At 57.3% G+C, this 13,638-nt stretch overlaps 1 long non-coding RNA gene across 1 annotated transcript in view; it reads left to right on the forward strand.

Annotated features, from left to right (window-relative positions):
• LOC132596888 (uncharacterized) overlaps positions 1 to 7,085 on the forward strand; it is a 34,168-nt gene extending 27,083 nt beyond the window's left edge. Inside the window, exon 7 of the long non-coding RNA XR_009563194.1 lies at positions 6,734 to 7,085. This is a non-coding gene — a long non-coding RNA (uncharacterized lncRNA). The remainder of the gene's footprint in view (positions 1 to 6,733) is intronic.
• The last annotated feature ends 6,553 nt before the right edge of the window (positions 7,086 to 13,638 follow it).

Here is a 13,638-nt window from a genome sequence, read left to right on the forward strand (position 1 = left end):
TTAGATGAGAGGATGGAAGGATGGATGAAGATGTGAGTGAGTGAGTGGTTGGTTGGCTGTTAGAGGAGAGGAGGGAAGGATGGGTGAATAAAAGGATTGGTGAATGAACAAGTGAACTTCTTAGGGTTGAGTTTCTTGAATGAAAGGCCAGGAATTTTTGTATGAATATTGACTAATAGCAGAAGACTTACAGCATTTTGTAATGTCCAGCGATGTATTAGAACTTTGTCATGATATTGCTAGTTTATCTCTGTTAAAAAGTGTTTTTCTGTCATTTTAACTTTCATTGCTTTGATTACTAATGACGGTTGAACATTTTCACATGTGTTTGTTAAAAAATTGCATTTTATCTTCTGTGAACTGTTTGTCCAAGTCCACCGGGTCATGGCTTTGTGATGAGACTGTCAAGGATGGAACGAGTGTCCTCAGGACGTAGTGAGCCCTTCCTCACTGGAGGCGTTCAAGGGGCAGATAGTCGATGAGGGTGGCTTTAAGGAGATTCAATTAGTGGGAGTGGGGTTGGCCTAGATGACCCTCCATTTGACTTTAGGATTTTGCTTCTTCCTGGGAAATGGGCGTATTCCCTCTGTCAGCCCAGCAGTATCTAAGGCCACATCCCCCTGGTGGGCTTGTGCATTAGTGGTTTATAAACTCTAACCTCACCCTCTATAACTCTTGTGGGGCAGGAATATCTCTTTGACCCTCCAGGGTCCAGAGAGCTGTGCTACCATCTTGTAGAGTTCAGTGGTGGATTTCCCATCCGCCCCCTCCCCCATTTCACCTCGAGGAGGACAGGCCCCTGCACCTCCATTTGCCACCTCTCAGCGCAGTCAGCTGAGGCGATCAGCTGCCGTTTACGTTCCCGGGGTCCTGTGAGCACATGTCCCCTAGGCCTGCGTGTTGGTCTTTGGGGTTTAATTGATTAAGGGGATGTGTCGGATCAGGTCTGATAGTGAATCCTCCTTCAGAAATGGGACAGTTCAATTCCGTGAGCCAAGGAGCAGAATGGACCCCATGTTGTTCTCGGGCTTCCCCTCACGGCCCACCCCAAGGCTAGCCGGGGCTCAGAGGTCACCGTGGCCATTCGGGGAGGGCACGTGACCCCAGGAGGGCTTGCACCTGCGTCCCAGAACACGCTCTGCTCTCAGCCAGGGGCCGCATCCTCCCACTGACCCTCTACTATAGCACCGAGTGCTGTCTGCCTGTACTGGAATTTCTCACCCACACGTTTGCCCCAGCATCGAAGCTCAGGAGGCCATGATGATTCCCAACATGATTTCGATCCATCCATCCATCCGTGCATTTGGCCTACGTCTCCTGACCTGGCGCTTCAGCCTTTCCCTTTCCTGAAAGCAAACCTTTTCCTCTTGGGCAGGCTGTGTAGTGCCATGGGCTGTGGTTATGAAGTGAACGCCCTTATTTGTGGCTTCTCCCTCCGGGGTCACTGCTCTGAGCACGTCCCAGCTGGATGTCATCCGCCACCGTCACCCACACGGCTTCCTTCCCCGTGGCGCTTTCCCGTGCATCACACACCGTGAGGGAACCAGGGCCGGGGTCCGAGAGCAGCCCCCCTCCCCCCCAGGCCACCCTGCCTGGTGCATGGTCCCTGTCATGAGCTTTGCCCTCAGCCTTTCAGCTTCCTCCCACCAGATGGCAGTGGTTGTAACTCATCCCTTCATTCTTTCATCCCTTCATTCGTTCACTCAGTCCACAAACATTTGAAGAGATCCGCCGGTGCTATACTAGAGCTGGCTCACAGGACACATTCCAACCATCCCCTTTCCAAGGAAAAGATGAGCATGTCTGCCAGGGGCCATGTTTGTGTGTCAGTAACACGGCGGGACCCTTGATTTAGCTCCCACCCCTAGACCCGAGTTCTGTTGACGGTTTGGTAGCCCTCCTCAACTTTGTTCCTCCCCAAACTAAGTTGATTAGTAATCAGCAAACTGTGTTTCTTGGCGCTCAGAAATCACAGCCCGTAGCCTCAAGAGGCCAGAATGAGAGCTGGGGGTTCTGAAACGAAAGGCTGATTCTGCCCGTGAGCAGGCTTCCAAGTCATTAGAACACCCCGATCTTGCACAAAGGGGAACTTGGAGTCATCCCGTCCCTTTGGGATTTGCTAATTCTGGGCTCTATTTAGAGAAAATTGGGGAAGGTGATTGCTTGCTTGGATGGCAAGGGTCCTGCCCCACGCGGGGTCTGCACAGAACAATCTTCTGGCACAAGAGGGCATCCGAGGCACACAGCGCTTGGCGAACCCTGGATGCAGCCCCCAGCGTCCACGCAGGTCCCGGGCCAGGCGGCATCCACCACCGCTCCCCCCCGCCAACTCCAACTTAGCTCACTGCTACTGCTTGGGACAAGGCGTAGATCTAGGGGCTCTACTGAGAATTCTGTATTTGCTTATCGCCTTGGACAGTGGGGGTGGTGGACAAAGCCAGGACCCTGGAGCTGGACAAACGTGCGGTTTAAACGGATGGCGACAGCTTGAGTCTGTCTCCTGGGGAGACCATGGCACACCCACCTCGCAGGGCTGTTGTGAGGCTTGATGTAACTAGGATCTTGAACTGCGATTCTGAAAGGGTGTGCGCGTGCCCCCAGGGGTGGGTTGGGGGTGGGTTGACAGGCCAGGAGGGGCAGCCTGATTTGGGCAGGTTAGTGGGAAATCTTTTTGTCAAACATGCAGTCGGTATTGTGGGAACGAATGCTAAATTTGTATGGCGTTCGAAGGTTAGATGGTTGTAATTTGGGCAGGAACCTTCATGCTGGGTACTGACGACTCCTTTGGGCAATGCCCTGGACCCCCTGGGGTACGCGTTCACACCTGTCTCCGGAATCGGAATCGTTTGGAAGGCCCCATCTGTGTCTTGCCTACCGCTGTGTCTGGCCTGTGGGCGGCACTTATCCTCCACAAGAGACCCCTCCCAGCAGTGTCCTCCCCCCGAAATATTAGGCACCAGCTGTCAAAGACACCATACCCCTCCCCACTAATGTCCCCTCACCCCATTCACAACATTTGGGCTCACATGTCAGCAGCCTGGGTGCCTAACACAGTACCAGGCCAGTGGTAGGGGTCACCTTCCATTTCCGTTGAAAGGATGGATAGGTAGATGGTCAAATAACAAAATTGTAACCCAATGCAAGCGACGGTTGTTTATAACCTTTACTAAGAGATTGTATTTTGTTCCTAATTAACCTGTTAACAGTTGTTGTATCTCACGGACTTTTGTATGATGTGTGTTGTTCGAAAACCAGGACTCTTGCCTCTGGTGTCACTTGATGGAACTTTCACTGTCCGATTAACGAGTCAGTGTTTTGTGTTAGAAATGAGAATCCGGGGGGCGCTTAACTAACTGTGTGGTGTTGGGCAAGTCACTCCTCCTTCCTCTCTGACCCTCGGTCTCCTTTTCTCTTAAACCGTGGGTCACCAGAAAGCTTATTACCTCACAGGGTTGTTCTGAGGGCCCAGGGCTGCTAATGAAATGCTGGCTGTCACTGAGAATGGTCGCGTGTTGGGGGCCGTCTGGAAGGGAACAGGGAAGCCTTTCCTAGTTCCAAGTGAATAAAAAGTCAGCCTTGATCTTATGCTAAGATTGGATTTCCAGCAGTCAGTGGGATGTGTAAGGCAGAGGCCCAGCAGTTTGCAAGCGTGTAGTGATGTGGGCCCAGGGTAAATATTGGTTTGGTTCACGAGTGATGGCTCTTTCCCTCCCTCGGAGCCTGCCTTCCTCTCCCCCCGCATCCTGAGCTGCTGCTTGTCGCGTGCAGGGTGACTGCTCTGGGTTTGCCCTACCTGTCGCTGCCTGGTCCGTGGAGGGGCTTCTGCAGACCTCTGTGGGTGCCCCGGGGTGTTTCTCAGGGAGGAAGGCGGGGGGACAGTTTCGAGAGAGCCCGAGCAGGTTCCTGGGTAACACCTTCAGGGACTAAAACACCTTCTTCTGCCTTTTAAGGGAGAGGCCCGTGCTCCTAATTTCCTCCACCCCCTTCCTTCTTTCCCTGACTGTAAGGTAAAGAAATGAGTCTTCAGCCCCCTCCATGGGCCTGGAACCAAACCTGGGGCTGTTCCACGCCCACGAGCTCCCTGCTTGACTGGCGTGTGGGCCCATTTTACAGATGAGCAAGTTGAGAATCGGGGATCGCAGAGCGTCAGAGCCAGGACTGAACAGTCTTCCATGAAAAGCCATGGGGCGCTCTTTCCACTTGGCCAGACGAGCCCTCCCGGTTACCGTGGCCAGCCTCTGTCGGCCCAAATGTGCCCCAGTGTGTCTCTGTCCCCATCACGTGCCTGGCAGTGCTCCCGTGGAGGTCACGCTCTCCAGAGCTCTGCCCTGCTCTGGAGGAAGCCCCAGGAGGCACCCCTGCAGGGGTCATTTTGGATCGGGGGTCTCCACGTGACCACGGAATTCCTTTCCTGGCCCTCATCTCACGCGTGTGGGACATCAGTGTTCAGCTAGAACATCCCAGATTCCATCCCAGGTAGGCTTGAGCTGGGGACCTTGTTGAGTCCCTCCCTCCCGGCCCCTCCCTCTGTGGAAGACTCACCACCCTCCTGGTTTGGCCCCTGCCTTTCACAGCCTCGGTGGGCTGTGTCTGCACCACGGCCACCCCATGTCCTTGAGCACTTGTCCGAAGCTCCCGAGGGGCGGGCCCCACTGTAGGGACAGGTTGGTAGGGTCCTCCTCTCGGTAGACTGTGGGTCTGTGTGTAGGTGTCTGCTCCCTGATGGACCTTGGTCCTGTGTGACCCAGGGGGAGGGACTTTCTCAGGTGCCTGGTGTTTTCAGGGCCTCGTCCTCTTGAGGGGGGCAGGCCTGGGTCCCTGCCTCTGGAGGGCAGGTAGAAAGTCGAAGCTCAGTGAGGTCGTGCCTAAGCAGCTCTTGGACCCCCTCCCTGACTCTGAGACCTATGCTTCTCTGACCCCACCTAACAGCCCTGCTGTCTACACTCGTAGGTGCCTAACAGGCGCTCGCTGACTGGTAAGGCAGGGTTTTAGTGGATGTGCAAAGCTGAATTGACCGTTGGCTGATGTACGCGTTGAATCTGCATGCGTTTCTGTAAGAGAAAAAGGTGTGTTTTCTCGGCAAAGACTCTTCAGGGCAAAGCCTGAGGGACTTTGTCTGCGCTGGGGGCTCACCCCAGGGGGTGGCCGCCGGACAGACCCTCCTGACGGAAATAGCTGTCTTCTGAACATTGTTGGAAATATTTATGTCTAGAATAAAACTTTATTTGGGCTAAAATGTACTCCTATGTGTAGTGGTCCAAGTGATTTTTTTTTTATTAAGTATAGTCGATTTACAATATTGTGTTAATTTCTTCTGTACAGCAAAGTGACTCGCTTATACATATAGACATTCTTTTTCGTCTTCTTTTCCATTATGGTGTGTCACAGGATATTGACTATAGTTCCCTGTGCTGCACAGTGGGTGGTCCAAGTGATGTTGATGACGTGGCACTTGGCAATTCCCAAGTGGGAAGTGTCCTGGGCCCGCCCATGCCCTCTCTGGGCCTCGGGAGCCCTCGCCTTGGGGAGGGGAGGTCTTTTACCTGAAAAGTCTTTGTCTGTCCTCACCATTGGTGACAATCAGCATTAACCTGTAAGGCACAGGCCCAGTCTGGGATGCAGCCCTGGTCGGCCAGCGAATGAGGGGGGGATCGGACCCCAGACCTTGATTCCTTTCTCCTCCTCTCGCCCTCCTCTCCACCCCCTCAAGCTGAGGGGCGGGACGCTTACCCATTTGAGTTCTGGTACTGGCATCACCATTTGCCAGCTTAGTGGCCTTGGGAGGGTTACTTGGGCCATCCCGAGCCTTGGTTTTCACCCCTGTAGAATGGGTACATGATGACGGTGTCCGCTGGCTGCTGGCTCAGTGCCTTGCTGCACTCCATATATACTGGCTCTGAGGTCAAGGCCTGGGGCTCGAAGCCGCCCAAGCACCTTTACGTGTGTGTGGCCTGGATGAGTTTGCTCACCTGCAATCCGGAAATAGGCACGCCTACCTGGCGTGGTTACTGTCGGATTCAATGAGATTGTTCATGTGAAAATAAATGCTTCGTCACCCGGCCTCCCAGCTGGGGCTGGCCACAGCACCCTGCAGCCTGTGGGCCCTGGTCGCGGAAGCCCTGGGCTTTCTGGAACTGCCAAAGGGGGGCTGCAGGGTGGGGTGGAGGGCGTCAGGGGAGCACCCGGCCAGCTTTGGAGGGCAGCGAGGGAAGGAAGGGTTTGCTTTTCAGTACAGAGATGTAGCGGCTTCAGAGGGGACGGGATTGAGGTCCAAGTGGGCAGGATCAGGGAGAAGTTTTAGAAAGAGGAGGAAGCTGATAGTTTAGAAAACGCCCAAGCTTAATTGGCGATGGGTTGGACAGGAGAGCTGGGGTGGGTTTTAGCAAGGCCGAGCGTTCTAGATTTGGGTTAGTGAGTGGAGGACCATCAGAGGTTCCTGGTGCAGGGGGGTGTGGTGCTTCTGGAACTCTCTCCGGGAGGAGGAGACCAGGTGTGGGGTGCCAGAGTTGAGGGGCAGCAGGTAGAGGGCAGGGGCTAGTGGCTGGGTGCTCACCTCGCCCCCATGGCTGCTGGGGGCCAGGGCCCTGTCCCCGTGTGGTCCAGGCCCCCGAGCGACCCGTCTCCTAACCCTCTCTCTGCTCCTTGCCTCCAACGTGCCTGTGTGCATGAGAACTCGTGTCCGCCAGTGAGCCCAGGAGCGGGTGGCCTTCATCAGCACCTGTGTCTCTCTCAGCCTCCACAGCCACGGGGATACCTGCACGCGTTCCCGTGGGACAGGCCGGACCCAAAGACTCTGGACCCGGGCCACTCCCCTGCATGGAGGGGCGCGTCCACCCCGCCTCCCCGCCCTCTGACTGATGGACTTCACTGATCTGAGTGTCAGACACGCGGGCTGGACCCCTCCCCACCCCTCCTGAACCCTGAGACTTGGGGGAGCGCCGAGCCTCGCTGTCTGCATCTGTGAAATGGGATCGGACGCCTACCTCACAGGGCTGTTGTGAGGGGCATGTGACGCGGTCGCAAAGTGCCCTCCCGAGGGCTTGGCACACCCTGTCGTGTCTCAATAAATGTGTTTCTTGCCTTAACAAAAACTGATGGATGTGCTACTAATCTGAGGAGGGGTGAACGTCGGGATGCTCTCCGGCTCGGGCCCGTCTGATGGGAGGGGCAGGGGAGCCAGCTCCGGTCCCAGGAAGCCACCTGTCCCCCGCCCACTGGATACTCAAGGGTGATGGGATGCCCAGAAGCAGAGCTGGCCTGGGGGGATCCTGAGGTGCTTGCACGTTTGGATGAACTAACCCGGGCAGGTCCCCCTTCTTCTAATGGTTTTAGGAAGCCAGGCTTCTTTCCAGAAAGGAATAGAGACAGGAGGTGGAGGAAGTCTGCGCTGGTCCCTGGAGCCCCGGAGGGGCCGCCCCCAGAGCCGCGACTCTTCCCGCCCCCGCCCCGCTCCTCACATATTCTCAGGTAGAGCAGTCGTCCTGCTTAAACTAAAGGGGAGCGGACGGCCGAGCTGTTCCGCTCCAGCCTGGCTGCGACCCGGGGCCAACACTCATTCCACGCGTTGGCTACCGAGCAGGCCCTGAGGCACCGCACAGGTAGTGCCCAGATGCAGCCCCTGCCCCGCTGGCGGGGCGCCGCCCAGCTCAAGGAAGCTCAGGCCGTCGGCCAGCCGTGTGTGGCTGGGGCCGAAGGGGGACAGAGGGGAGCAAGGGCAAGGGAGCTTCGGACTCGAGTCCACGAGGAGTCCTGGGGTCAGTGCACCTGGCTTTGCCGGAGCAGATGAGCTGGACACGCAACCAGTGGGAGAGAGAGGCTGACCGCTGCCACTGCCACCGTCAATGCCATTGTCAACGCCAAAGCCGTGACAACCACCACCACTACGGCCACCTCCTCCTCTTTCTCTTTCCACCTTCCTCCTTCTCCCTCCCCTCTTCCTCCCTCCTCCCCTCCCCTCCCCACAGGGAGGTGCCTCAAGGGAACTACAGGCAAGTCCAGCCATGACTGCACGGGGCCGAGCGTGGCTCCTCGCCTCGGGGGATCGTGGGCACATCTCAGCCGAGGAGACCTGAGCCCAGTCCCTGAGGAAGACGGAGACACGGATGGTGCTGAGTGAGGGTCCAGGCAGCGCCGAGGTGAGAAGAAGACAGCCTCCAGCTGTGCTCGCCTGGATGAGGCCGCGGCCAGCCAGGGGGCAGCCGAGAGTCCAGGAGAGAGAGTCCTGCGTGCGGTGGGCCCCCAGCCTCTGGTGAAGCTTGTGCGTCCACACGAAAGTCCCCTTGATGTTCTGGAGCGGAGAGCCCAGCTCCAGCCTCCAGTGAACCTCGGGCAGCCGGAGGGAGGGCCGCTGTGATGTTCTGGAGCGGAGAGCCCAGCTCCAGCCTCTGATGAAGCTCAGATGCCCATGATGAGGGGCCCCATTGATGTTCGAGAACTGAGACTCCAGCTCGGCCTCCAGTGAACCTTGAGCCTCCCAAAGGAGGGCCCCCTTGATATTTCAGAACTGAGACCCTAGCTGCAGCCTCTGACGAAGCTCAGACGTGCAGAACTGCTGAGAAAGCCTCAAGGCCATGGGCTTGCCTGGGCACGACGGGGTGTGGCCAAGGTTTGACTTGACGGGAGGTGGCAGAGGAGACTCTGCTCTCCACGCATGGCCTGCAGCTCTCTTCACTAGCGACACTGGAGGTACTGGAGCCCGCAGGGAGCTGGGTTCCAGATGCATAAGGAGAGACGTGGAGCAGGGGCTGCTGGCCGGAGGAAGCGTGTTAGGAAGAGCCTGGCAGCAGAAGTCATGGATTGCGGGCGGGGCCCTGCTGACGGAGCCTGCCCGTGAGTGTGTATCTCGGCAGCAAAATGCCGTTTTATGCCTTTTAGTTGTGCCGGACTCATGGCTGGCTGCACACCAGACTTGACCCACGGGGCTGCCAAGTTGGCTGGACCCTGGAATGTAACCCAAGCTCGTTTCTGCGGCTTAGCTCCTCTCCCAGGGGAAGGCGCTAAACACCCACTCGCCAGCCCGGCACGAAGCCACGACCTCGGGGCTGGTCAGATCTCGTTGCCTCTTTCCAGCAACGGAAGTTTGCTGAGGTTGGGACTGAGACGGGGCCAGGCCATCGCGATGGGTGGTGCAGATGGCATGGACAGCAAAGGAGGCCCCCCAGTACACAGGGACACGATGGTAGCTTCCCAGATGCAGCTGCATTCTGGGCTGGGACCCTGCCCCGAGCACCTTGAAGGTCACTGTGGCCCTTCAGACATTGGGTTGACACCAGACTGTCCACTAAACTGGAGAGAGATGGCAACGAATGAAATAAGGCTGAAAACATCGCCTTGTTCAGAAACCGTAAGAACGTCGTGGGTTGACACAGTTGAAGTGATGAAAGTGTCAACATTGGGAGGAGAGAATGCTGAGTGTGAGTCTGGATGTGCTGACTTTGAAATCTTTAGACTGGGAGGTTCTGAGAATCTGATATCATCATTTATGCCATTCAGACATAGCTACAATAATATATCCCAGAAACGGACTTATTTTCTGCAGTTGGAGTCTGCAGGAAAAGGGAGCAGCTAGCAAGCGTTCTTGAAAAACACATCCTAACGATGCCAACATCATTTTGGTGATATTTCCTGGAAATTCATTCGAATTTGAAACTATGCACACAAAAACTTCTTTTATGAGTAACTGGAACTCGAGACCTGGGATGGAATGGAGGAGAAACGTCCTCTTAGAGGACTGCCCTGCCCCCCTCCCCCCTCCCCCCCCCCCACACTCTCATTTGGCCAAGTTATTTTAGGAGATTTCCAAGAACAAGCAATTATTAGAATCACCCGTTGCTGATTTCCTAGAAGTTTCCACAACAAATTCTGAAGCCAAATGAAAAATGGGTGAGCCAGCGGGCTTGTCATGTTTGTGAAGAAAATGTGAAACCACGCCATGACATCATCAGCTTCAGGGGGCGAGGCTCAAAGCAGAACCACAGTAGTGGAAATAAGGACAGATGAAACTTCCGGACCTCCTGACTTAACGTAGGTCAGAGATTATGACACAGCCCCTCGCAGGAAGGTTGCCGAACTCTTAAGATTTTTCTGGAGTGTGCTAGGTATTGTGCGGCACCTCTGGAGGAAGAGATGAATTTGACTCAGCCCCTGCCCTCCAAGTGCGAAAGACCAGATTCCAGGTGCTACTGCTGCTGTGGTCTCAGTGTAGAGGGCCGCCCTTGGCGCAGGGCTGGATGGCCGGCCATCGTGGTCTCCCAGTCCGCGCCCACTTTACAGATGAGAACACTGAGGCTGAGAGAAAGATGGGTTACTCGATGTCCATTAAGACCAGACCTCTCTGGAGGTCAACGTTCCCTACCCCAGGCAGCCTCTGATTGTACTGAGATTCAGGAAGAGCCCAGAAGGCTGAGTGGATTGCCCACAGACACCCATCGAGAGAAGTAGGAAGGCTTGGCGCCGGAGTGACTGTGTACCCGTTCTCCAAGAGCCCAGCCCCAGCGCCATCCTGGAAGACCAGGCCAGAGGGAGTGAGGATGCTCGGGGTTGGGGGGTGGGGGGGATGGCACAGGAGGACCCCCGTCCGGGAGTCTAGGGAGCCAGGCCCGGCCACTGTTGGTCTCTGACTCTCCCTCGGAGCTTTAGTTTCCCCATCACTCACTCTGTCCTCCTCCCGCTTTTTGGAGGGACATTCTCTGGTGGGATTTCCCACTCCTGCTTTGTGAGAAGTGGCCACTGGGTGAAACGGCTTCGTGGCAAAGAGGCAGACGAGTACTGAGGGAGAGGAAAATCATGGCCTTCTTCCTTCCCAGGAGGGGTCGGGCCATGCCTCCGATTTCACAGACACTCCCAGCTCAGCTCCTAGAGGAAGCAGGGAACGAAGATGCCTTGGGCTGCAGTTTTCTCCCAGCAGATTGTAATCTTCCCCTCTTATCCACACTGGTGGCCATCGTTTTGGAGCTGGGAGCCGGAGCGAGGCAGGGGCAGGCGGCCCGTGGAAAGCTTTCTCTCCAGCTCCCTTCACGTGCAGGGGTATTCTCCCACGGGGCCCTCCCTGTACATCTCAGGAGACAGTTTGCGCTCTGCCCCTACTCCTGCACTCAGCCGTCACGTCGGGTCTCTGGGGAAGCCAGTCCCAGCCACGGCCAAAGCTCTCTGCAGAGGCTGGGCCCGCCCAGGGGGTGGGTGGAGGTGGGTTGGGAGGACAGATGGCAGGCAGTAAGGGGTAACACAACAGCCACGTGGTCTAGAGTCGGGCCAAATTTCAGCCAAATGCGACAGCAACGAGGGGGAGCCCCTACTCCAGGGAGACGTTTTTTAGGCGAATTTGATAGCTGTGTGCTTCCCAGACAGCCCACAGTCCCGGAGCTGTCTTCTGCGGCTGAGGAGCCTCCGAGGCCAGAGCTCCCCTGGACTCTGAGTTGCCCTCGGGGGGGCTGGGTGAGGATCCGGAGGGGCTGGCAGGGCGTTGTGGAATGTTACCTATATACCTGCACTTCACAAAGCACTTTATCTGTTTGCTTGGTGGTGGCTGATGGTGGAAGGAGTGGATGGATGTGTGCCTGTCAGGGGCTGGGTGCTCCTCGGGCCCCCCCATGTCACGGTGGAGACCTCGGGCTCAGAGACGGCATACTCACATGTCCGTAGGGGCGATGGGGCCAGGAGCGGCCTTTTCTGCGAGGTCCTGGCCGGGGCCTCCGTGCACAGCAATCAGAGGCCACTGTGCTAGGAAGAAAGTGCCCGGGGCACCCCTGCTTGGCCGTCTGGGATTAATTACCCAGGCTGGAACCTGCCTCTTTAGAATTGACTGTGACTGCAAAGGGTCTTATCAAACCTCCCATGCAGCCTGGGCTCCTGCCACCTTGCACGGGTGCTGCTTCTGGAGGTTTCTGCAACCTGGGACCCCTGATCCAGGGATTAGTCTGCACCCCTTCACCGCAGCTCCTGCACTGCCCCCAGCGCCAGATAGGTGCCCGGTTGGTGTCGCGTGGCTGCCCCAGGTTAGGCTCAAGTGCTGTCCCAGCCCTGGGGGACGGTGCTCAGGATGCAGGGGGGTCCTGGCCCGGGGTGGGGACAGATGTGAGCCTGAGCCTGCCTGTGTGTGCCTGGGTGTGCACGGGTGTGTGCGCCTGGGTGTGTGTGTGCATGTGCGAGTGTGTGTGCGCGCACGCGTGCATGTGTATGAAAAAGAGACACAGGGTGGAGAGTGACTGGAGATGAGAGACAGTTGGTCTCTCCCTAATGCCAGACGCCCTGACTGGATTCCACGTCCACTCTCCTCTAGACCCACTCCCCGCAGCCACCCCTGCCACGTGCCCCCCGTAGCTTTCCACCAGCCCGTCTGTGTGTCCACTGCAGCCACAGCAAGTAGAAAAGTGGCAGCCTTGGCCCTCACCCCTTACCCTTCTGTGACCCCCCCCCACATTGCCTCTCCTTGGCGATGCGCCCACAGGTGGGGGGGACCTTGCGCCGGTGAGTTGCTGACACACCCACTCACCAGCTCTGCCCAGTGTCCCGGAGTGGAGCCTTCCCTGCCGCAGCCCCCCACCTCCTCCCCACCCACCTGGGGTTCTGCTCAGCTCCCCCACGCCAGGTCCCAGACCCCAGCTTCCCCGGCAGCTCGCAGGACACGTTCAGCCACTTCCCGGATGGAGGGACAAGGATGGCTTGAGCAAGGTGTGCTGGGTCTTGTGCCGGTCTCCGCAGCCTGCCCAGCCTCCCTGGCCGCCGCCTGGGAGCGGCCGCCACCCACGGGCGCTGGCCGGGACCTCTGGACCCAGACCTCGGCGGCTGCACGGTGCCCTCCACAGAGCCTCGGAGTATGCCTGCGCCCCCGTGGCACTCAGCCCAGATGCTGCACCATCCAGGTCAGTTCCCGCCTGCCCCACGGTGCCCCACCCGCTTCTCACCCAGGGGACGCGTCCACCTGAGACTCAGAACCCAGAGGGGCAACGTTTGTCGTCGCGAAGCATAGAACGCGTTGGCCTGGAGTGAAAAGTGCTAAAAGTGACAGACTCGCTGGTGAAAATCTGTTCTGTCCGATCGGTTTGCCAGCGAGGTTGAGAGTGGAGGAGTCCAATGAGCTCTGTGCTTTTGACAGATGTATATCTCCACGTTACACATCTAGTGTGCGGCACCCAGGAGGTTATGTCATTGCCACTCTGTAAGCTTGGCATGAAAGCTGTGGTGCCAGTTTACAAAGGGGCTGGGGGAAGGCGGGATGGCTTTGCAAAATTCCTTCATGGGGTCTGCAAGCAAAAATGTTTGCTGCCCCCCAGTCTAGGGCATCCACTGTTCCTCACTGGCAAGGCCGTCAGCTTGGTGGTTGCTCTCTGAGCTTTGCACACCATGGTGTTCTGTTAATGCGAGCGGGCGGGCGTGTGGAGCAGGGCGCCCAGGTCTTGAGCCTCAGAGATTTCCACACCCAGTTCGTGGGGTCCTGGGTTCCTCCTCCACCCGCCTCTAGTCTTTGGGGTCCATCTCACGCATGTCTGTCACTGTGGGCTCCATCATCCTCACCCATCATCACCACTTCACTATACCCTGCAGCTACCGGGTCCCGGGGCCTGGCCCATCCTTCCCCGTGGGCTGGCCATCTCGGGCTCCCATCACCTCCACCTGGCCTCTGTCATCCTGAGCACAGCA

This window comes from Globicephala melas, chromosome 2 (assembly GCF_963455315.2).
Source record: "Globicephala melas chromosome 2, mGloMel1.2, whole genome shotgun sequence".
Classification (NCBI taxonomy): Eukaryota; Metazoa; Chordata; class Mammalia; order Artiodactyla; family Delphinidae; genus Globicephala; species Globicephala melas.